General features: G+C 49.9%; 1 protein-coding gene and 1 long non-coding RNA gene across 7 annotated transcripts in view; one reads left to right on the forward strand and one right to left on the reverse strand.

The window, feature by feature from the left end:
• The window catches only part of LOC110260779, a 68,163-nt gene extending 61,553 nt beyond the window's left edge, over nucleotides 1–6,610 (forward strand). Inside the window, exons 4-5 of the long non-coding RNA XR_002344188.1 lie at nucleotides 3,801–3,887; nucleotides 5,192–6,610. This is a non-coding gene — a long non-coding RNA (uncharacterized LOC110260779). The remainder of the gene's footprint in view (nucleotides 1–3,800; nucleotides 3,888–5,191) is intronic.
• Nucleotides 1–25,023, reverse strand: part of CHST11 (carbohydrate sulfotransferase 11) — a 280,346-nt gene that overhangs the window by 11,438 nt on the left and 243,885 nt on the right. The gene's annotated exons all lie outside the window — the stretch shown is intronic.

Genomic DNA, 25,023 nt, shown 5'->3' on the forward strand with positions numbered 1-25,023 from the left:
AGGATATTGGCGCCTGTAATATTTTTTTGATGGGGATGTAATGTTTCATTGTCTGGTTTTGGTATCAGGGTGATGGTGGCTTCATAGAATGTCTTTGGGACTCTCCTTTTCAACCTTTTGGAAGAGTTTCAGAAAAATTGGTAAAAATTCTTTGTATGTTTGTTAGAACTTGCCTGTGAAGCCATCTGGTCCTGGACTTTTGTTTGTAGAAAGGTTTTTTTTTTTTTAATTAAAGAATTTATTTCATTTCTGGTGATCAGCCTGTTCAAATTATTTATTTCTTCTTGATTCAGTTTTGGTGGGCTGTATGTTTCTAGAAACTTGTCAATTTCTTCTCAGTTGAATTTGTTGGCATACAATTGCTCACAGTGTTCATATGTCTTTTTTGTATTTCTGAAGTATCAGCTGTTGTTTCTCCTTTTTCATTTCTTATTTTGCTTCTTTGGGTTCTCTCTCTTTTCTTCTTGGTGAGTCTGGCCAGAGGTGTGTCAATTTTGTTTACCCTTTCAAAGAACCAGCTCTTGGTTTTAATGTTTTTTTTTTTTTTTCCTATTGTTTATTTACTGTCTATTTTATTTCCTCTCTGGTCTTTACTATTTCCTTCCTTCTGCTGACTTTAGGTTTTGTATGTTCTTTCAGGTGAAAGATTAGGTTGTTTGAGATTTTTCTTGTTTTTCTATGGACTTCCCTCTAAGAACTGCTTTTTCTGCATCCATAGATTTTGTATGGTTGTGTTTTCCTTGTCACTTGTCTCCAGGTATTATTTTAATTTCTGTTTTGACTTCCTCATTGACCCTTTGGGTTTTTTTGGTAGCACGTTTAGTCTCCATGTAATCATTTATTTTTTTCCCCTATTTTTCCCTGTTGGTCATAGAAGATGCTTGAAGTAATTTCTACTCTTAAATTTATTGTGGTTTCTTTTGTGCCTTATTATATGGCCAATCCTAGAGAATGTTCCATGTGCACTTGAAAGGAATGTGTATTCTTTTTTTTTTTTAGATGTAATGTCCTGAAAATATCAATTAAGTCTAATTGTTCTACTGTATCATTTGGGATCTCTGTTGCTATATTGATTTTCTGTCTAGAAGATCTGTTCATTGATGTGAATGGGGTGTTAAACTCTCCTGCTATTATTGTATTTTCATCAAAGAGATGGGCTCTTTGCAGTATGGCATTAATCCTTTATGTGCTGTTTGACTTGCCCACAACTTTCTCACTTCTAGTTATTGTAAAATTTAGCACCCTGTAGTATGGTTTGACCTTTACTTAGTACAAGTGCATCATTTATATATTTTCTGTCTCTGTTTCTGATGAGCCTAAGACAATAAAAGTGGCGCTACATGGTGCCACCAAAACCATCAATGAACACATGTGCCATAATTTCACATGGTGGTACTAGATTATCAGGGTGGCCCTGATAACTCCAAAATGCTTTAACTTATCCCAAAATAAACACAAAATAAAAATATGAAATTAATACAATTTTCATACAGAACTCAGACCCCTGGAAGTTCCACCTGTGGACCCCTTTAACCTTTGTTTAAGAAAACTGGATTCAGGGGAGCCTTGGACAGGTCAGAGGGAAGAAAATAATGTTTTACCATCATGGCCAAGATGGAACAGGAGAGATTTTGGATGGCAGCCTGGGTTGTTCCAGATATCTCCATTTTTCTTTTTCTTTTTGCTTTTTAGGGTTGCACCTGTGGCACGTGGAAATTCCCAGAGTAGGGGTTGAATTGGAGATGCAGTTGCTGGCCTATGCCACAGCCACAGCCACATGGATCTACACCACAGCTCACAGCATTGCTGAATCCTTAACTCACTGAGCAGGGCCGGGGATCCAACCTGCATCCTCATGAATACTAGTCGGGTTCGTGACTGCTGAGCCACGGTGGGAACTCCAACATCTCCATTTTTGTTATTAGAACCAAGAGCATGTTAGAAATTGTAATTAGGTAAACAGCAATTTCTACCCTCAAAGAAAATGCAAATCTGGTCGTGTCACTCCCACTATGTCCCCAAGCAGCATTCATAGGAGCTATTGTAATGGCCCCAGCTCCTCAGCAACTAACAGGTTCCCTGAGCACCAGGTCGGGACCTACAGCCCTGGGACATTGGGAAGATGAGGGAGCAAAGAGCACTCCTTGGTGGCTAGCTGACTCTCTTGTCACTGAAAGAAAATTTCTATCTTCTCCAACCATGTTTTACCAATTCTACAAAGAGGGTTTGTTGTTCTGATAATTGTCTGAGCTGTGAGATCTTTCCTCTTTTACTCCCTCTCCCCTGTGTTTTTTTCCTTTCACAAAGGTACTGAAGAGACCATAACAAGGACAGATGGGTAGTATAAAACTGAAATAGGAAAAAGCAAATATACTAAGAGAGCTGTGATTAACAGTTTCCATTGGTGATGAGCTTCCTAGTAGCTGGGACAAAAGGGGAAACATGATTAAATCTCCTGGTTTTGTTCTCAGAAAGGAGAGGCATTCCAATTACTTGGGGTGGGAAATGCATACAATCTTAAGGACTCAGAACTTTCAGTCAAGGATGGAAATTCTTGGGTTCACTTGGCTTGTGTTGGAGTATTCAGAGGGTCACTTTCCTCATTGGACACTGTTATCACGTGTTACTACCGCCTCATGCCCCACAGAGTGCTTCAGCCCTCACAGAGCACTTTCACACACAGTCCCAGTTAAGGATCCCACTAGGACTTCTCCAGACCCTACTAAAAGGACATTTATATGTAGTGGGCCAGCCTGTACTTCCAACCACATGTCGCCTTCTCCTGGGCTGGCTCCCGCAAGGTATTATTACCAACACTTCATGTGAATGGTTCTTAACCTTTAGCATGCATGGCAGTCACCTGGAGGGCTTTGTCAAAACACAGTTTTTGGGGTCCCACCCCAAGTTGCCAGTTCAGAAGGTCTGGGGTTGGGTCTGAGGACTTGCATGTCTAGCAAGTTCCCAGGTGGTCGGTTTGGCAGGGCTGCCATAACAAAATTCCACAGCCTGGGTGGCTCAAGCTGCAGAAACAGATTTTCTCAGAGCTCTGGAGGTGCGGGCAGGGGTGGCTTCCTCTGAGGCCTCTCTCCTTGGCTTGCATATGTCTGTCTTCTTGCTGCCTTTTCACATGGTCATCCCCTCTGTCCATCTCTCCCCACGGTGTCTCTTTCTATAAGGATACCAGTCCTACTGGGCTCTACCCTAATGGCCTTGGGTTAGTTCAGTCACCTCTTTAAATGCCTCATCTCCAAAAAAGGGTTACATTCTGAGGTGCTGGTGGGTGGGGACGTCAACATATGAATATATTGAGGGGCATAATTCAGCCCATTACACCAGGTGCTGCTGATGGTCTGGGGGACCCCACTTTGAGAACCGCATCTTTACACTATGAGGAAAGGACTGGAATCTAACATCTTTTACCAATTCATAGCTATTCCTAATTATAGAACCCACAGCCAAGTTTGTCATCTATTGCCAGGCGACTCCTAGGTCTACCTCCAGCTCCAGCCCTGACTCTCCTCACCTCCCTTTGATCTCCGCAAGTATAGATTAGGTCAGAGGAGGGCTGATTCTAGGAAACCACGAGCATGGCTACAGGCTCAGGGCTGTGTCCTGTGTTCTCATGTATGTCTGTTTTTAATTTGGACAGTTTAAAAAGGCAACTGTAATTAGTTTAAATACCAAATTTAGGGACCGTTTGAAAAAGTCTTTAAAACTTTACTACGTTTCATCTTAAAAGGAAGGAAAGCTGGTTGCCCTTAAATCAAAACATCTTATGTGGTGTTTACAATTTCTTTCAGATACAAGAACCCAAACGGAAGGAGCAGCTGCTCTGTTTTACTGCCCAGCTGGAGAAGATACAGAGAAATGGAAACCTAGAGAAAAAGGTAAATTTAAGGCACCGGGAGTTCCCACTGTGGCTCATCAGGTTAAGGAACTTACATTTGTCTCAATGAGGATGCAGGTTTGATCCCTGGCCTTGCTCGGTGGGTTAAGGACCCAGCATTGCTTCAAGATATGGTGTAGGTCGTAGATGTGGCTCAGATCCAGTGTTGCCATGGCTGTGGCATAGGCAGGCAGCTGCAGCTCTGACTCCATCCCTGGCTTGGGAACTTCCATTTACCACACATGAGGCTGTAAACATTAAAAAATTTAAAAAATTAAAAAGGAGTTCCCGTCATGGCTCAGTGGTTAACGAATCCAACTAGGAACCATGAGGTTGCAGGTTCGATCCCTGGCCTCGCTCAGTGGGTTAAGGATCCAGCATTGCTGTGAGCTGTGGTGTAGGTTGCAGACGCGGCTCGGATCCTGTGTTGCTGTGGCTCTGGCGTAGGCCGGTGGCTACGGCTCCGATTAGACCCCTAGCCTGGGACCCTCCATATACTGGGAGTGCAGCCCTAGAAAAGACAAAAAAAAAAAAAAAAAAAAAAAAAAATTAAAACGAAAAGGCTTCAGGCAAGCAGGGTTTGGCAGAATCTTCCATTAACAACTATCTGCTTGGGCCCAGCCTTGGATTCACCACTTAAAAATCCTAATGCAAAACCCCTTTGAGCATCGCAATTATCCTGTTGATTGTGGAACTTGGGTCATGGGGGTGGGGGGTGGGGGGTTGGGGAGATCTGCTTTGTTATGATTCTATTGTATTTCCTTCTGGTGTAGAAATTCCCAAACTCTCATGAAAAGGGTTAATCATGAGGAATAACTGAAGAAACCAAATCTACACCAAAAAAAAAAAAAAAAAAAAAAGAAAAAAAAAAAGTGGCCTGCTTTTATATTGGCTACTGTTTATTGAGTGCTTACTAGGTACCAGCAATGGTTAATCCTCAACTCTAAGAGACACATATGTGAGATAAAATCCCTATTTTATGGCAAGACAAGAAAAATTTAAACATAAAAGTTCTTCTCTGCCCTTTGGCCTCCCCTCTCCCCACCGTGTCTTGTGTATCTGCATTATATGCATCAACCAGACCTTCCCCACGGGCAGGAACACCTGCTCAACCATAAAGATATATTCTCTTAGCATCACCAAGGCAACTCCTTAAAGATAGCATTCCTCCTTGATCTTGTAAGAGGTCTCAGGACCAGCCAGGATGATGCTTAGATCTGGATTGTGTAAACTGTCAGTAATATCATTTGATGTACAGTCCTCTCTCTCACAAACGTATATAAACTGTGTCTCAATTTCTAACAGGTGCAACAGCTCTCAGAGCTTCCTGAGATGCACCTCCCAGGGTATAATCATCAAATTTGCTCAAATAAAAATTCCCAATTCTTTTTTAGATCTAATGATCAATTTTTCATCGCCAGGTATCATTAGCATCCCCAACTTATGAATGAGGAAACAGAGGTGCAGGGAGAATGAGGAACTTGCTCAAGATGAGGGAGCTAGGAACTGGGGCTGGGGTTCGAAATCCAGGCAGCATGCTTGGAGCTCTGTACTGCACAGCCTCCCAGGGTCTGCAGACCCACCTCTGGGAGTTACCACCTCTGGGGCAGCCACTGGAACCATGGGTCTCCACCCGAGCAGCTCCCAGGGAAGCTTTAAATACCACTGAAGCCCAAGGCCCACCCGTGAGATCCCATGCAAGTGCTCTGGGTGTGGCCAGCTCCCCGGGGATTTGAAAGCTACCCAGGTGGGGACCACTGTCTTAGAGGCTCCAATGTCAGCAGCTATCAACTAAACCACTTGAGCAATGACCTGCGTGTGATCTTGGTCAGGTTTCACTTTCCTGGTCTTCAGATTTGAAACAAGGGGCTTTCCATGCCATTGGGCCAGAGATCAAAGGCCACAGTTCTGATGCGGTCTTTGGCCGCATCCTTAGGGAACCACTGGGAATTCTACAATGCCTAAAAGCTTTTATGTTTAGAAAAGAAAGGAGAAAAACGAGCCTTTAAAGAAACAATCTAGTCTCAACGTGTTGCAAAACTTAAAGGGGTATAGGAGAAAAGTGATTCCACCTTAACTGACATTAACATTGCCAGGGAAGTTGGTTTCTTAGGATTTCAACTTGTCACCAGGGAATCATCTGTTGGAATATAAGGACTGAATCACTGCAGGAGCTTTTCCTACTTAGCCAAAACAAAAGGAAGGGAGATGGGAAGCATTTTGAGCCGTGGAAGGTGAGGCAGGCGTGCAGGAGACCTGGGTGGTGGACAGCCTGGTGGTGGTGGCCACTGGAAGCAGCCCCTGCCCCCCGTCTACCGCCCCCCCAACTGGCCAGCCAGGCTCTGCTGACAAGGCCACAGGTGAGCTAAGGTTCTGGGCTGCATTTTAACCTTGGCAGCTTTGTGGGCAGAAACAAGCAAGCAGAGGGGTGTTTCAGGCTAGTGGTTAAGGTGCTTCTTTTTGCCTGCAGGGCTTTAAATTTGGTGATCTGGGTTGGGGTCACAAACTCAAACTCTTCCGGAGCCAGCAGGGAGTCTCCAGGCCACTGAAGGTGGGAGATGCCTCTGAAATCTCTTTCTTGTGGTCATGAGGGAATGGGGACCTGGTTTGGGTGATGGTTCAAATTTTCAAGAGAAGCTGGAAACACCGATCTGATGTGTTATCTGCATTCTCCAATGTTAACTATAATTTTTAAAATGGTTTTTAGTGTTGTTTAAAACTTTTTAAACATCTTGTTTGGGATGGATTTATCTGAGGGCCAACAGTTAGTGCCCTCACCCAGGCGTTTGAAGACCATGAGGCTAGTAAGGAGGTGCCCTCTTAAACCAGCTGTTCTGAACTGCACCTGCCACCGCTGCCTCCCACCCAGCTGCTCACTCAGTTAACTGAACCCACTGGTTGAGGGAGGAAAAAACTAGCATGGCATAGGTCAGACTGCAGAAGTTTCAGAAGGCATTTAGGAGTTCCCGCCGTGGCGCAGTGGAAATGAATCCGACTAGGAACCATGAGGTTGCAGGTTCGATCCCTGGCCTCACTCACCGGGTTAAGGATCTGGCGTTGCTGTGAGCTGTGGTGTAGGTTGCAGATGTGGCTTGGATCCCAAGTGGCTGTGGCTGTGGCTTTGGTGTAGGCCAGCGGCCACAGCTCCAACTGGACCCCTAGCCTGGGAAGCTCCATATGCTGTGGGTGCGGCCCTAAAAAGACAAAAAAAAATTAGTAAAATTCATCATCAGTAATAGTCATGAACAGGCACCACTGGTACCTCAGCTCTCCTCACCCCACTTTCCTTTGCAATACCCCCTTCTTTTTTTTTTTTTTTTTTGTCTTTTTGCTATTTCTTGGGCCGCTCCCGCGGCATATGGAGGTTCCCAGGCTAGGGGTCCAATTGGAGCTGTAGCCACCAGCCTACGCCAGAGCCACAGCAACGTGGGATCCAAGCCGCGTCTGCAACCTACACCACAGCTCACGGCAACGCCGGATCGTTAACTCACTGAGCAAGGGCAGGGATCGAACCCGCAACCTCATGGTTCCTAGTCGGATTCGTTAACCACTGCGCCACGACGGGAACTCCAATACCCCCTTCTAACACTCGCATCACCATCTACTAATCTTGTGGGTCTCTCCCTTCCAGAGTGTAAACTCTGCGACGGCAGGTAGTTCTCACTTTTTTTTTGTTCCCTCTCGTATCCTCAGTGCCTGGCACAAACTAGACACTCAAAGCTTTGTTGAATGAATGAACAGATGCATGCATGCATGAATGAATGACTTGGGGATGCAGGGATTTTAAAGCCCACTTGAAAAGATGGCCAGTGAGGGTGTATGAGCTTCCTGGTACCCCAGCCCATCTTCCCACGGAGGGTTCCTGGCACAGATCCTGCAGCTGCAATGGGAGAGCTTAGTATCAGCCCAGAGGCTGGAGGCCAAGAGACAAGCAGCTGGGGCACTCGGCGCTGGCTGGACATGGGCTCGAGGTGCCCGCAACAGCCTTTGATGATGGGGGGAAACTGGTTTTCCACCCAAATGGAGAAAGGAGGAAGGGAATCCCTTCAGAGGGTGCCGGTGCCAAGGGACACCCTGGGAGGGGGCCTGGCCCAGGGTGCAGGCTGCAGGGCTCCCTTTCAGCTTGGCCAGGTGCGGTGGAAGGGGCTCATTTCCATCTCAGATCAGCTGTTTGGGCTTCCGGAGGCCTGAACAGGGTACGGGAGGGGTGCGGGGCTGGGGCTGGGGCTGCTGCCAAGCTGGACCGGCGTCCGATGAATGGTGGCCCGGAACAGGGACAATGGTGGGGAAGGGATGTGGCTCCCACACTGCTCAGGAGGCTGGATTTCCTGGGAAAGCAGAAGTCAGAGAGTGGGCAGAATGTGCACCTGCGGACTGGTGCTTTGGGACCCTCGGAAGTCACTGCTGACAGCAGGGAGGGGGAAGAGGGGTTCTGCTGCACAGCCTCAAACGGCTCGCTCTCTCCCTGCCAGAGTGGCCAAGAGCACCCACCCGGATGGCCTCTCAGAGCGCAATGCTCTTCTGAGGCAGGGGGTTTGGACCCCCCAGCTTCTCCTTCTGGTTGCTCCCTCCTTGGGACCAACTGGCTTTATTGGTTCTCTTTCTAGACTCACCAGAATGTTCTACTACTCATATTTTGCCCAAATCACTTGACCTCTTCAGGCCTTGGTTACCCCATCTGGAAAGTGAGGACAATAATAATGTCCCCCCTTAAATATAAGACACCATGAAGCTCCTAGGAGAGATCACAGGCAAAAGATTCTCTGATATAAATCATGCCAATGTTTTCATAGGTCAGCCTCCCAAGGCAATAGAAATAAAAACAAACAAACAAAAGGAACGGGACCTAATCAAACCCACAAGCTTTTGCACAGCAAAGGGAAACCATAAGCAAAACGAAAAGACAACCATAGAATGGGAGAAAATACTTGCGAATGATGGGAATGACGATGGCTTCATTTCCGAAATATACAAACAGCTCAAACAACTCAACAGCAACAATAAAACAGCTCAATGGAAAAATGGGCGGAAAGACCTACATAGACCTTTCTCCAAAGAAGACACACAGATGCCCAAGAGGCACATGAAAACATGCTCAGCATCACTCATTATTAGAGAAGTGCAAGTCAAAGCTACAATGAGGGACCACATCACATGGGTCACAAGGGCCTTCATTTTAAAAGTTTACACAGAACAAATGCTGGAGAAGGTGTGGAGGAAAAAGGGAACCCTCCTACACTGCTGGCGGGAATGTAAGTTGGAAAACAGTGTGGAGGTTCTTCAAGTATACGAACATAGTATAACCATATGATCCAGCGGTCCCCCTCCTGGGCATATATCCAGACAAAACTATAATTCAAGAAGTCCACGCACCCCTGTGTTCATAACAACACTAGCCAAGACATGGAAACAACCTAATGTCCATAGACTGATGAATGGATCAAGAAGATGTGGTACATATATAAAATGGACTACTACGCACACATAAACAAGGATGAAATAATGCCATCTGCAGCAACATGGATGCAACTAGAGAGTCTCCTACTAAGTCAGTCAGTAAGAGGACAAATAGCATATGATTATCACTTATATGTAAAATCTAAAATATGGCACAAATGAACCTATCTACAAAAACAGACTCATGGACAGGGAGAACAGATGTGTGGTTGCCACGGGACAGGATGGAGGAAGAGGGTGGAGGGGAAGCCTGGGGTTAGCAGATGGATGCTATTATACATGGGGGGGATAAGCACAGGAACCACAGTCAGTGTCCTATGATAAACCGTAATGGAAAAGAATATGAAAAAAGAATATATATACTGAATCACGTGGCCGTACAGAAGAAATTACTACAACATGGTGAATAAACTCTACTTCAATAAAAAATTATACAATAAATATACACTCTTTGGAAATAGAGGCACATATGAGGGAGAAAGTCAAGGTGCTTCTCCTCTCCCGACAACAATTGTTACAGTTTTGTATACAATCCTTCCACACTTTCTAGATATAGTCTTTGAAAATGCAAGTAGAATGATAAAAACAATAATGTTTTTATCCTTCCTAGAGTTGTTTAGAGGACTCAGTGGAAGCCTACAAGGAAAGCACCTAGCATGGTGTCTGGCACATCACAGGCACTCAGTAAACAACGCCTCTCTTTATCATTGTAAATATTACCCCGAGTGGCTGGCTTCAGAAGTAGTGGGCAGTATAGCGAGCATATTACCCTGCCTTCCTCTGCCCCACAGCACTTCTGAATCACCGTGGGCGTTGGGTGAAATGTGGATCCCTAGACACCCTGAGAAATTCTGACTCGATGGGTCTGCTTGTCCTGGGGTACCTACTCTTGGCTGCCCCAGGGTGATTCTGCCAGGCCAACCCCAAGGGGGGTGGTCCTGTGTCCCATTTTGAAAACTGCTCATCAGACACCAATTCTATGGGAACAGGTTCCACAGGTAACATCCAACCCATTTGTCACCTGTGCAAAACGCATGGCCCGCGGTGATTCAACATCTCACTGACATCAGAGATGGATTGAAGCGAGTGGAGGCAACTTGGATTAGCAGCTGTTAAGCAAATTGGAGGTCTAAAGAGCAATTTTCTAGCTGGAGAGAGATCAGCTATTAATATGTATGAACAAGCCGTACAGTACGCATGGAATTTCAGAGTAAGTGAACTGTGGGTTGGGAGACACCCCAAAAGGTCAATTTACTTCTTCATCACGTGGCATGTTGCAACAACATCCCCTTTCCCCATGGTTCAAAGGGTCTATCCCCTTGGGTTTTCTTTTCTGCACGTTGTGTGTTTCCTGGCGAGGGCAAGGCAGGCCTGCACTAAGAGGAAAGGTGGGGTCAACTCTCAGATGGGACCCCAAAGCCTTCCTCTCCCCTGTGGCCCGGGGACATCTCCTCCTCACCCCCAACCACAAACCCAGGGCCCCAGAGGAGCCGTTTCTGCCACCTTCGCCCAGACCTCTGTATCTGAAGCTGCCCCATCCAGATCACAATTCCATCACCATGGACGATGTGAGTTCCACTCATTTCCCTCCTCCCCGCTGTGAGGACAGGGCCCAGGTAGCTCTGTGTCCCGAGTGCCAGGCACTCAGTGCCCGATACTTGCGGGACTTACAGTTGCTTCACTGCTTCTTCCCTTGTTCAAGGATGGCCCACTGAGGCTCATAATGAAAGTGCTACGGGGACAAGCACATCTCAATTCACCCACTGTTGACTGAGAAACTTCAGAACCTGGGCTGCTTCTCAGGTCACTTCTGGGGACATACAACGGAGCCATAATGACGTCAAGGACCCACAGATGACTAAGACACCCTCCAGTCAATGGCATCAGAGGCGGGCATGTCCTTCTGTTGGTAGAGCTTCCAAGCAAGGTCACATCCTTAAGAGTCCTCGGAACACGGAGCCTCCGAGGTGGAGAATCCTTTGCAATCCCCTGACAGCACGCTTTCATTTTCAGATGGCAAAACTGAGGCCCTGAGATGCTAACCCATCTGCCCACACCCAGGAAGCGGCGGACCTGCAGCTGGAACCCGGGTGGCTGAGCCCTCTGTGCTGCTGCACTGTCCAGCAAAAAGAGGAACTTTCTCATTCCACCCCCCCCCCCAGCAACCCCTGTCCATGGCAGAGGGGTGGATTTAGAAACAGAGCCATGGGCAGGCCAGCCCAGGTGCCACGTGCATGGTACTAAAACATCTCTGACGGGGGAGGAAACAGCCCTGCATCCACCAACCTAGGGAGTATTTTGGTAGCACATGTGGAGTCAGGAACAGTGGCATTTCTGAACCCAGACAGGAGCCTGTGACCTTTTGGATTATGCAGAATAGGGACCATGGCAAAGTCTCTCTGGGCTAGCTCGGATTGAGGGACCCAGAAAGAAAAGCGAAGAAAGAACCGGGAAAAGTCTTGACAAAAAATGTTTTTCTTTTTTTTAAAAGAACAGTGAGGAGTTCCCTTCATGGCACAGCGGAAATGAATCTGACTAGGAACCATGAGGTTGTGGGTTCAATCCCGGACCTCGCTCAGTGGGTTAAGGATCTAGCATTGCCGTGAGCTGTGGTGTAGGTCACAGACACGGCTCAGATCTGGTGTTGCTGTGGCTGTGGTGTTGGCCAGCAGCTGTAGCTCCAATTTGACCCCTAGCCTGGGAATCTCCATATGTCTAAAAAGAAAAAAAACCGAAAACCAAAAACCAAATAAACAAAAAACCACCACCGTGACTCGGGGCCAGCAGAAGAAAATAAATGACTCGACTTCAGGACAGGGTTTTTATGGAAAATCAGTGTCTCCCTGATCCCATGAAACACATACTGAACAAATAGAGAGAGTGTTTGGTTTTCCTTGCCTAGGAAGTCTAGGATTCTGCTCACTTATAACCTGACACAGAGGTCCGAGGTCAGACTCCGAAGTCAGGCAGACCCATCTGGACAGGAAGCCCGACAAGGCCCCTGACCAGCCTCATGACGCAGTGTTGTCCTATGCACCTCCCAGCCTCAGTTTCCTCATCTGTCAAGTGGGTGTTGACAGCAGCACATGCTTTACCGGCGGTGGTGAGGTTTGAAGGGATGAAGTCAGCAAAGAGCGAAGCATATGCCTGGCCCACGGCTGCTCTTCATGCACATGCAACTAAGATTCAGAGTTAAAAGTTCTGTCCCCTGGGGCAAAAAGAGGTCTTCCTTCCTTTGTAGCTGTTTCCATCAAGGGGCAGAACACAGACTCTGCAGCAGGGCAGTCTGAGGTTAAAATCTGACTCCACCGCTCACCGGCGGTGGGACTTGGGCAAGTTACTTGACACTGACCTCAGTATTCTCATCAGCAAAATGGGGCTTGTGACAGCACTGACCTCCTAAGGTTCTGTATGATGGGCACGACAGCTCACCAGATGCCCCAGCCCACTGGGGGTGCACAGGTGACTGTCCCAGAGGCATCACTCAGCTTCTAGTCAGGCCACTGTGATATTGAAGAGACGAGGAAATTCCTCACCTGAGACCCCTTCCCCAACTAGACTTCTGCCCTAAGGTGCCGATGAGGGGGGAGAGTGACTGATGTCATTGGTCCTTTCACGTCCCCTGTCTCCCTTGGCTGGAGGCCAAATAGTGGCAAGTTCAGGGCAGAGTGGGGAGAGAGCTCAGACCACACGCGCCCACACTATGAACCGGCCTTCTGACCTCTGGCAGGCACACTGTTGGTTCTTGAGCTTCTCAGCTGACCTCGCCTACGACCTGCAGGTCCCACTTTGCCCCTCGGTGGGCTGAGGATGGGTCAGCGCGGCCTTCTCCCACTGCCCGGCTTGCCACTGAGCTCCCAGCACTATTGGCCATGCCCCGGAGGGACACCTAAAACTGGGCATCCGCTTCATGCTTTGCCTCAATCCCTCCGCTGGCACAGGGTAAGCCACCAGGCCCCAGACTCAGGCAGTGGTGGGTAGCCAGTGCAAAGCCAGAAAAGGTTTGCTTTTAGGGAGGAATCTCTCAGTCTTTTTTTTTTTTTTTTTTTTTTTTCTTCTTCTTCTTTTTTTAAGGCTGTACCTGCAGCACATGGAAATTACCAGGCTAGGAGTCGAATCAGAGCTACAGCTGCCCGCTTATGTCACAGCCACATAAGATCACAACACCAGATCTGAGCCCCGTCTGCAACTTACACCACAGCTCACGGCCATCCTTAACCCACCGAGTGAGGCCAGGAATTGAACCTGCATCCTCATGGACACTATGTCAGGTTCTTAATCCACTGAACCACAATGGGAACTCTGGAATCTCACATTCTTTTTTTTTTTTTTTTTTTTTTTTTGTCTTTTGTCTTTGTTGTTGTTGTTGTTATTGTTGCTATTTCTTGGGCCGCTCCCGCGGCATATGGAGGTTCCCAGGCTAGGGGTTGAATCGGAGCTGTAGCCACCGGCCTACGCCAGAGCCACAGCAACGCGGGATCCGAGCCGCGTCTGCAACCTACACCACAGCTCACGGCAACGCCGGATCGTTAACCCACTGAGCAAGGGCAGGGATCGAACCCGCAACCTCATGGTTCCTAGTCGGATTCATTAACCACTGCGCCACGACGGGAACTCCTGGAATCTCACATTCTAACAATGGACACAGGCAAGGACTATGCTGGTGTCGGAGCCCCAGATCTAGCACCTGCGAGCCCCAAAGTGTGGGGCTGCCTTAACCTCCCCAAGCCTCTATGAAATGAGCAAGACAACAGTCCCCCCCAAACGTGGTGGAAAAGGTCAGACGAGAAGAGCTATGTGCGCTCTGGCACGTAAGCGCTCAGGAACCTGAGCGCTCAACATCTCACAAGGTGGGTGTGATGATGACGCAGGAAAAGCCAGCCTGGGCAATGCCTTTTCTTTGGTAGGAGACCATTTCCCCAAGAAGGGAGTGTTTCTGGAGAGAGAAGAAGTTGTGAGCTGCCCACGGCCCATCCCCTCCGTGAGTGGGGATGGGGGAAGGGTAAGGCAGCACAGAGACTCAGCAGGAACAGAGAGCAGGGCTGGCCCTGCACAGGCTGTGTGCCCCAAGTGACAAGGACAGGCTGGTCGGCTGAAGCCCCATGAATCTCCAGGGCCCTTGGGAGGCTGCAGCTCACCCCCATCCCAGCCTTCCAGAAAGGAAGCTTCACAGACATAATTACACTGGCGGAGCAAGCAGGGCTGCTGGGAATCTCTTTTTTACACACTAAGTGGCATTCTCTGAGCCAAAGCAATGAACAGAGAGGTTCAAATAAGCAATGGGGTCAAGGCCTGGGGGTGCTGCTTTTCATGAATGAATCTACTTCCTGTGGTGACTGAGGCCTCCAGGGGAGCCCCTTCAGTTCCAGGGAACAAAGGCACCTGTTGACAGCTGGGGACAGGTCACCACAGCCTTCCCAGGGGACAGAGCCTTGGCACTACCCTCCTCCAAGCTCCTCTTCCACTTCCCCCTGCTCAGCAAATGCTTCAGGCCTATTTGTTTTGTTTTGTCTTGTTTTTGTTTTTTTTTTAAAAAACATAAAAATCAGAGTTATTCAAGAGAGACAGAATACCTCTACTCTTGTGTCTCCTGGACTGCCCTGAGGAAGGTGCTGGGCAAAGGGTCCATGTGAGGTCTGGAGTGACACAGAATGATCTAGAAGAGTCTAGATCAACCGACCATTTGTCAACAAGTTTATGACCCCAAGGTAGCCAGACAACAGAAAACTACAAATGCACCCGAAGCCCTAGGTGGAAGAAAGAAGAAAACCAGATGCTGCTTTTACTGAGGTCAGCGTTAGTGAGTACTTGTCATGTGGCAGGTGAGGTGCCGGGTCCAGCGAGGGGATCAGGTGTGGTGGAGGGACAGGGATAGACCGGGAAGGCCCTGGGCTGGGGTGGGGGGCTCTGCCCGTGGCAACGCACTATTTATTGCCTGGGACCCAGAACTGAGAAATAAATGGGGATGTGGGGGAACTCTGCATCCTTAAATGAACTCAGGGATTATCAGAGCCAGACGACACCAGGAGGCCTCTTTGTCAAATACGGTGTCACAATGATGACAATGGCAGACTTAGGCCTTACCTAATTTTACCTCTGACTCTGATAACTCTGTGAGGTGTATGTTAACCCTCCATTTCACAGTTAGGGAAACTGAGGCCCAAGGTCACCAGTCTGATTTGCTCTTTGATGCAGCAGTGCACTCTCTACTGCGAGCTGGATGTTTGTGCCTGGAGAATAGTCCGCTATGTGGGAACTGTGCTGAGGTGCCACACAGATAGAACTGGTGGTGCTTGTTCAGTAATGGGACAGGGCAGTGGACACCCACCATGTGCCAGGCATCCTGCTAAGCACTCGACAGCCACCATCTCAGTTCAGCCTCACGGCAACCTGGAAGTCTCATCCCCACTGTACAGATGAATAAACTGAGGCTCAGAGAGCTTCTAATTTATCTCAGGATGCACACCTGGTAAGTCCTGAAGCCTAGATTAGCCCCTGGTGGTCCAGCTCTGGAGCAGCGGTCTTCAGCCCCCAGCCAGTGTCCCCCACGCTGACCTTCAGCTGATCCACCTTTATGTAGGACCTTAATCATTCCCACTGGGAAGAGCCTGTCCACACAGGCTCATCCACGGCCCAGATCTACCCCAGAGAAGCAGGCATGGCTTCTGGGTGCATGGAAGACGCTCAGGCAGTAATTACTGAACCAAACTCTTAGGAAGGAGGCTCTGATTAAATTCCCGTCCTCGAGTTGTTGGGTAGTTTCAACAACTCTCATAAGTAATCGCCTAGGCAGGACGTCTCATTAAGATCATCTACAAATGTGTTAAAGAGAAATAAAATTTTCTTGCGAAAGATACTGCCAGTTTCAATTCTGTAGGCCTCAGGGCGTGGCTTGTGCCTTGTCCTCTGAAGCCACGTTTTGTTTCAAGCCTGGCAATGAGGACGCTGGGGCTGGTCCTCCAGCACAGCACAGGGATGGATGCCTCCCTCCTTGGCTTTCATAAATCGGATTTTCTGGTCGGTTTACATGGGACTTCTCACACAGCTACCGCTCTGTTCACTGAACTTTAAGGGGCTCTGTGTTCCACAGGCACCAGGTGGAGAGCAGATCAGAACGGAACCGGCCCCATACGAAGCGGCCCCTCCGCCAGCCCGAGGCGAGGCAGGGCGTTCACATTCACCTTGACAGCAGTGGGACCTCGCGCAGGCGCACAGCCGACCACGTGGCCTTCCTGAGAGACGCCCAAGGTGGGGCCCAGCGCCCTGCCCAGAGCCCTGCCCAGCCTGCTTCTCTGGGCTCTGCTATGGCACAGTCAGCCTGGGTGCTCTTCACACAGGCCAGATCCACAGGGCAGGGCATTTTCTCGGAGTTTTATAGTAATGTCTAACCAGAACCATCTGGAAATCTAAGGGGCTAAATTAGACGCCTCAGGGCGAAGCTCCAGCTCAGCCGGGCAGGGAGCCTGTGAGTCACCGGCTTCTCTCCCAGCCTCCTCCTCCGCTGCCCGCCTGCCCTTCGCCCGTCCTCCTCCCCCACCTCGTCCACCATCATCCCCACCACCCCCGTCCGTCCACTGAACACAGGGAGCTCATTTCACCTCAGGGAGCTCATTTCACTTCCTGTCCCTCTCACTCGGAATGCTCGTTCCCCCGACTCTTCAAGGACACACGGGTGGCTGTTTTGTAGGGAGGACCCTGGGGAAGGTGGGATTCATGGGGAAGCAGGAAGCACGTGCTCACCTTCCCACTGGAACGTCCAGCTGGCACCTCGCACTCCATGTTGGCACCTGCCTCTTTCATGTCCTCACCTCTGGGAACAGTACTGCTGTGTGCCCAGTGCCCTACCTCCGCTCCGCACAGCCTGGCCCCATCTCCCCACCTCCGCAGCCTCGGCCCAAACCGCATCCCCCGCAGCCTGGATGGCTGCCGGGGCTCCAAGCCCGGGTCCCCTCCTGACCAGGTCAGTCCCTCTGAACAAAGCTCTGACTCCACGGGTCCTGCATTTTAAGCCTCCAACAAGTCTCCCCTGCCTTCCTTGGGACGTCCGAGCCTGGACCCAGAGCCTGCGCACCCGTCCCGTTCCTTCGCAGCCCCTTCTGGGCAGCGCTGCCGCCGCTGTGGCTTCTCTGGAAGTGCTGCGTTTCCTTGTGGGGGGGACCTGTGCGGACCTGAGCTTTCCGTCCCAGAGCCTCACTCCTCCCGCCTCCCCGGATCAGCCATTCTTCCTGCTACCTGCGGTGGGTTTCCAGACGTTCTTTTCTCCAAAACAATGACCATCCCCACCCCCACCCAGATCAGTTAGGTACCCCCTCTTCCTGGCGTCCCCCACGGACCTGGATTTACCTCTCGTACAGTAATCTCTTACACGGGATTACTGCTGTCATGAATCTTTCAAGTATTACCAACAGCACAGCCAACAGCATCACCAGAGGAGCTGAGATCTTCTGAGGGCTCTGCGCCAAGCACTGTTGTAAGCTCTTGCTGTGTAACCTCACACATTGGAGCCCATGGAGGGAAGGATGCAGTGAAGCCACGCCCTCGCCCCTGCCCCTGGCAGAGTAAGAAATAGGGGACTGGAGCATTACCCGCCTTCCCATTTTCCACTTACCACCTGTGCTCAGGACCAGGGTAGGGAGGACCAGGCAGGTACTTGGGGTGAAATCCTGGGTCCAAACCCTGTCCCTTGTTTGCCACTTGGCTTTGAACAATCAACCTCCCTGAGCCTCAGTTTCTGTTTCTGTAAAATGGGCCCACAGTGAGAGAGAAATGAATTTCATCCATCACATGCCAATGTAGGGCCTGGAGGAGTTACTGGCCCCTCAGGAGGGACCTCTCTCCTGGGCAGAGTGGAACCAACATCAGATCCTGAGACCAAACACCATCTTATGGGTTTGGGGGCTGGATTTTCCCCCAGCAGTTCGTTATCTCCATGACTGCTTTAGAATCAAAATTTTTAAATAATAAAAATAACAGAAAGACACGTCCACTTCTGTAGAGAAGTATGAATAAGTCATCCGGCCCTCTGCCAGCTGGCTCTGAGCAAGCACGCCCTGTGCTCTGCCTGGCAGCAGCGCCCACCAAAAAAGCCCCATTGCATTCTTCTGAGGCGCTGGGCCCAGCCAAAGGCTGCAGAACAAGCTGGAGGTGCCTGGAGGGGCCCCAGTCTAGGTTCCCAGCAGCCCGCATGACCCCTTACTCAGGCCTTCGCCCTCACAGGGGGGGGGCCTGGAGAGCAGCCACCTCGGCATCCTCAGCTCACATCACCCCAGCTGGCTTTTCAAAGTAACATCTTCCCCCCTCCGCTCCTCAAACCCGCCTCTCCTCCTAACTTTCAGTCTCTAATGCAGAGTTCCTCTCCTCAGAGCCAGGGTAGGTTAAGAGTCAATCTCCCTGGCCTTGAATCATAGCTCTCCCACTTGGCTGTGTGACCTTGGGCAAGTCACTTTACCTCTCTGTGCTTCAATTTCCTCCTCTTTTGGGTGGGAACAGCGGTGGGACCAGCCTCACCGACCAGGAAGAGGAATCAGAAGGATGCCTGAAACACAGCATGTGCTGAAGTGTAAGCAGTTCTCACCACCAAGTCAGCCAGGCCGGGGCAGGCTTGGGTGCAGGGGTGGGCACTGAAGAACTCTCTGGATTTAAAGGTAGCCCCAGAGCAGGCCAGGCTCTTTCTCGATATCCACAGTCTGTGTTCCTCCCTCCCACAAAGGCTTTATAAAAGTCTCCTTTCCAGACTTGTGGTTGCCTGATGGGAGGGGGAGGGAGTGGGAGGGATCGGGAGCTTGGGCTTATCAGACACAACCTAGAATAGATTTACAAGGAGATCCTGCTGAATAGCATTGAGAACTATGTCTAGATACTCATGTCGCAACAGAAGAAAGGGTGGGGGAAAAAACTGGTAACGGCAATGAATACATCTAAGGATAACCTGACCCCCTTGCTGTACAGTGGGGAAAAAAAAAAAAAAAAAAAAGTCTCCTTTCCTCTTTCTTCCACTCCACCGGGGAATCTTGGAGCCACTTGAAGAGGGTCCGGTGTGATCTGGACATCTTACATCAAGCACAACTCAAAGCCTGGCCCCATGCTTTCTCTACTTGTGCAAAATACCTGTCACCTCCATCACCTTCTAGATAAAGAGCCCAGTGGCACCGTGGAAGGGCACACACTTTAAATACAAGGGCATGGGTGGGAATCTCAGCTGCGTGACCCGGGATAATTCACTTAACCAGTCTGTGCCTCGGATTCCCCCACCTCTAATGGGGCTGAGAACACACGTTCTACCACACGGGAGTGCACAGGGAGGATTAAACGAGATCGCACGTGTCAAGTTCAGAGCACAGGGCTGATGCCCTCCTTGCGATGTGACCGGAAAGAAGAGCTTAAAAACTGTTCAATAAATACTTAATTCCAGCAAGCAAGAAAGTTCCCACTTCTTCGTATCATTGCAAAATAAATCACCATTTGTTTTACCATCTGGTCTCATTAGTGATTAGCAAGCTGGGAAAGAGGAAGCCAAAGAGACCCTGGAGACGGTGGGGGTGGGGGGCGGTATTGATGGATGATGTCAACTGCTGGGATTCAGCAAATGCCTCGGTGACACAGATATGACACGGACATGAACGGGATTCGCCTTACTGAGCTCAGACTTTGGTCCTGCTGCTTTGACATGAGGGGCAGTAGGACGGGGTGATCTCAGCTGGCGACACACCAAGAGGTGTTTTATTTGCCAGTAATGTGGGTGACAGAGATGCTTGCCCAACCCCCATTCTGGAGTCTCTCCCATCCCCTACCCCTTGGAGGCTGGATTTGGAGAAGGGGTAAGAGATTGGGGGAGACTCAGAGATAGGGCAGTAAGGTTGATTTCAAATGTGAGAGGTGACTTTTTAAGAAGTGAAAGTCCAGCCATTTGGTTTTCAGGCCACATACAAATGCCCCTGGGGTTAAAACGGCAATGCAAATGTGCCCCAGTCTAGACCTCCTGTCGGGACCTGGTCAAGGGCTGGAAGGTCCTTAGAATAACAAGTATCATTGCTTTCATCTGTCCATAGTCTGCATGTATGCAGGAAAAGCCCGGCTGGCTTTCAGCACGTGGGCTAACCCAGAACACACACTGGTCCACACCAGCGGAAGCCCCTGACCCCTGGGAGGCCCTACCTGGCGTGGACATGAACCATCATTCCTTAAGCCCCACACATGAGGCGCTGCCGGATCACAACTGCTGGCCACCAGCGGTTCCATGATCTCCTTGGAGGAATGGGGCAGAGCCAAGGCTCTGGCTCTACCTTCCCCTACCCTACACCAGAGCCGGGATGGTGAGGCAGAGCTGCCACCAGCAAACACGCCAGCAAAAGCTGGAGTAACTGTCAGAGCACAGGGGCAGCCGCCACACCTGTCTCACAGTTGTATCCTCCTTGGCCAGCCCAATACCAGGCAGCACTCATAATAAGCTGGTCAATGAACACCCCTTGATGGAAAAGCCACAGTTTCATCCAAAACCGTATTCTGGAATCATTACACTCAATCCTAGGGAAGGGCAGGGAAGGGAACTAACATTTCAGAAACCTTTACGTAAGGCTAGAAATCTGGTGTCTTTCCTGAGTCCCTTCCTCAGTCCTGGGAGGTGGGTAAGTGCAGCTCTGACAGACAGATGAGAACACAAACTTAGAGAGGTCCCGTTCTGGTCCTGAGGCTCAGGGCTGGCAGGGAGGGGTACAGGGGTTCCCACCAGCTTGCTCACTCTTCTATGATAAAACGTGGCCTCAGAGCAATAGCTTGAAGCCCATTTACAGGACAGGAGGTACCAGATTCCCTTCCTCTACTCCCCATCAGCCCCAAACAAACTTAGATGTCTCCCTTTGGTCTGTTTTCTTGACACTTCCAATGCAAGCAGAACTCTGTCTCCGAGTTCTGAGTGTAGGAGAGAGAGACACACACCGGCCCGCACATGCCGGGGAAGCATGACATCTGCACACTCCTTCGGGCTTTGGTTTGCTTATAGTTTGAACTTCCTGTTTGGTTTGCTGGCTGGGAAGGAACTGTTTGGGCTGCACCTGTTTTCAGGGCAGGGGTCAGTGGAGTCTGGGTGATGGGTGTGCCAGCCTTCCAGTCCTCCAAAGTCTGTGCGAGCAGTGAACCAGCCCTCCAAGGAAGGTTCTGCTTAGTTTGGGCTCTTTGGCTTGGAATGCCGGAGCAGACAGCCAACGTCAAGGCACAGACAGGATGAAAGGGAGCAGACAGCAAAGACGGGCCCCAGGAAGACGGCTTGGAAGTGGAGAGCAGAGGGCTGTGCTCTGAAGGATGCAGAACAGCTGCTCATTCCTCCTGTATCAGCATTGACGTTGGGATGCTGCAGAGATGCTTCTGAGAGGCTAATTACCCCACAGCTGGGCCAGGGTGCCAGCCAGGCTGGGGATCCTCTGGCAGCTGCAACCCAGGGGGCAGGAGGGTCCTTCTGGGGAACTGTTGCGCCTTCTGTCTGCTCCAAGGTGGCCTTGGATTCAACTGTTGGCCTCCCGCACAGACTGAGGGTGAGTGATCAAGAGGCCCTCCTGGCTCACCTCTCTGCAAAGCAGAGGGTACAAGAGTAAGGACGTCACACCCTACATGGGGCTTTTCATAGCTCTTCCCTCTCCCTGGGAGCCGCCCCCCCCATTCTGTCCCCCTCTTGCTTCAAGGACCAACCCCAGCGCCTCGTCCTCTTGGCCAAGTGATGAGGCAGCTGCTCTGGGCCACCTGTGTCCTGGACATACTGCTGTTATCACACTGTGTCACATGAAGCTGTTTCACACCGGTTCGGGCCCCAGGCATTGAGGTCCTTGTGCTTCTAGGCCCTCCTCTACACCTAGCATGCTAGTGTTCAGCAATGCTTACTGAGTGAATAGCTGATTATCATTATCGGTAGCTCACAATCATGGAGCCCTCCCTGAGAGCCAAGCCCAACAGGGCTTTCCTGGGGGTTATAACCTCAGTGAAAAGCCTTATGACAACCCTCAGTGTGACAAGTGGTCACATGGACAGAGAAGTTCAGTAACCGGTCTCAGGTCACAGAGCAAGCGAGTGAGTGGCAGAGACAGGACTCTAGCTCAGGCAGGTGGCTTCTGAGTGTTCTGGCCATGGCACCAAGCTGCTTCTCAAATGAATGAAGGAAGGAAGGAAGGAATGGCAAGGGGAGCAGAGGAACTTTCAGAGTCTACAGGGAGCAGACCAGGGCATTCAAGACCCAAGAGGCAGGCCCTGGCGGTGCCTTTGTTGCTGGAGTGGCTCTGCGGTCATCTGGCTCCAGCCAGCCTGGCAGGTTGGGGAACAGGCTCATGCTCCTGAGAGCCCCCCGGTCCTGGGGGCAGGTAGAAATCAGGGACTGGAGCACAGAACTACCCCGGCCACCACCCCAGCAGCCTGACCCACACAGCCCGAGAGGAAGGCCCGGAGAGGGGAGGCCATCCCCTCCCGTGTCTGTGTCCTTGCCCCCCAGGCCGATGCCCCACGCCTCCTGTCCGCTCAGCCTTCCTAAATCCCACCTCTCCTTGGTAGATCTCCTTCGCCAGCTTCACGTGCTTCCTCTGAACACACGAGCACACATACTATTTAACCACGTGCACGCTGTGGTTCTGCACAGCTGTTTCTCATGTTCCTGCCATGATGCTGTTGCCTTTAAATGCCTGGATATCTCAAACTTTAATGAACACGAGACCTGAGGGGCAGGCTGAAGGGGGCATGTACATGCCTGTTAAAAATGCAGATTCGGGGGTCTCGCTCCCAGAGATTCAATCCATGCCCAGGAATCTTCTGCTGGGTTGTTTTTTTTTTTTTTTTTTTTTTTTTTGCTTTTTAGGGCCACACTTGTGGCATATGGAAGTTTCCAGGCTAGGGGTCGAATGGGAGGTGCAGCTGCCAGCCACAGCCAGTCACAGCAACACCAGATCCGAGCCTCATCTGCGACCTACACCACAGCTCACAGCAATGTTGGATCTTTAACCCACTGAGCGAGGCCAGATATTGAAGCCGCATCTGCATGGATACCAGCCAGGTTCATAGCCAGCTGAGTCACAGTGGGAACTCCCAGGAATCTGCAGTCTTTACAAATTATTCCAGTAAATCACCTGCAAAGAAACACTTCAAAATCCTCAGTACCTAATTTCTGGTGAAGAGGTTTTGTTCCTCTTCATGCAGACAATCTCATCGTCTTCCAGGCCCCCCTACATCTCCCTTGAGCATCACAACAATGGATAAGATGGTCCAGACAGGAGTCAGGGGCACGACTGCACAGAAGAGAAAGTTGAAGTTCAAAGGGCCATTCGTTCAAGGTAACAGAGCAAGTCAGAGAGGAAGCAAGGTTAGACGGCTCTGGTCTAGTGGTCATTCCTGCATGTGTCTGTTCCTCTGCCAGCTTATCTTGGCCTCTGTGTCTCTGTTTCAGTCTCTCTTTTTTTCTTTCTTGCTATAACATTTAAAGCAATTCTAGAAACTAAAAGTAATAATTAGAGATAAACAATAAGAGGGAAATAAAAATCCCCCAACGCCCATTAACCAGAGATAATTATTATTAATGTTTTGGTGAATTTTTCCGGCTTTGTTCTTACATATTAATTGTGATTCCGCTGTTCTGTAAGCCACATTTTCTCTTCCAACAGTTAACCAAAAGGCTGGTATTGCTTTAATTAGTCCTTAAAGACAAAGAGATTAACTGTCTACCTGGTCCCACTGTCCCTTCATCCTCTCCCCCAGCCCCGCCAGCTCCTCCAGCAATTACAAGAGCAGGTGGTCCCCCAGAGAGGGGAGTGCGCCTTCCTGGGCAGGGAGGGGGCCACTGGATGTTCAAGTCGTTGGGGACAGGACTTCTGGGCTCCCACATGTTTTCTTCAGTTGAACCAGGGGAACAATAGCACACCATAGCCAGCATTTTCCACAGGGACACTGCAAAATGCAGAGCACTAAGACAGCCCAGTTTAATTTTTACTTTTACTTATTTTTGAATTTTTTTGGCCACACACAAAGCATGCGGGGGTTCCCCAACCAGGGATGGAACCCGCGCTGCAGCTGCAACCTGTGCCATAGCTGCCGCAATGCGGGATCCTGAACCTGCTATCCCGCATGGGGAATTCCTGATGGCCCCGTTTTAAATCTTGGGTCTGGGGACCCTGAAATCCATGCTAACCTCAGAGGGATGGGTGGCTTGTGCCCAAGAGCCCTTACTTGCTTCTTGCTTCTTGCCCAAGAGCCCTCCCACCTCCTTGCTTCTTAAAGACAACAAACTCACAGCTGAAGCAAACTGACTTCAGGACTCTTTTCTGTAAAAAAGGCATTTGGAGTTGAAGACAGCTGGACTATTCCAGATGCTTCTGAATGGAGGCTAAGGAATGAAATGGCATGTGGGGGTATGTCTGCTCAGTGTAGGCATGTCTGACTTCCTCTTCTCATTTGGTCTGAAATCCAGCCTGGGTTCTCAGAGGCCTTGATTGGCAGGTCTCCACCACTTGGGGGAAGTTTTAAGGCCAGGCCTGAAGAGACTTGCAAATTGGTTATTGCGAAGACTTCTGAATAGTGACTGATTACAATCTCCAATGATTTCTAAGCGAACCACTTACCCAATTAAAGCTACAGCCTGTGAAAGGGAAGCCAAGGATCTCTGGATGGAGAACTGGGAGAAACTGCAGCCATCATTATTATTATTGTTGTCATTG

The sequence above is a fragment of the Sus scrofa genome, chromosome 5 (assembly GCF_000003025.6).
Source record: "Sus scrofa isolate TJ Tabasco breed Duroc chromosome 5, Sscrofa11.1, whole genome shotgun sequence".
Lineage (NCBI taxonomy): Eukaryota > Metazoa > Chordata > Mammalia > Artiodactyla > Suidae > Sus > Sus scrofa.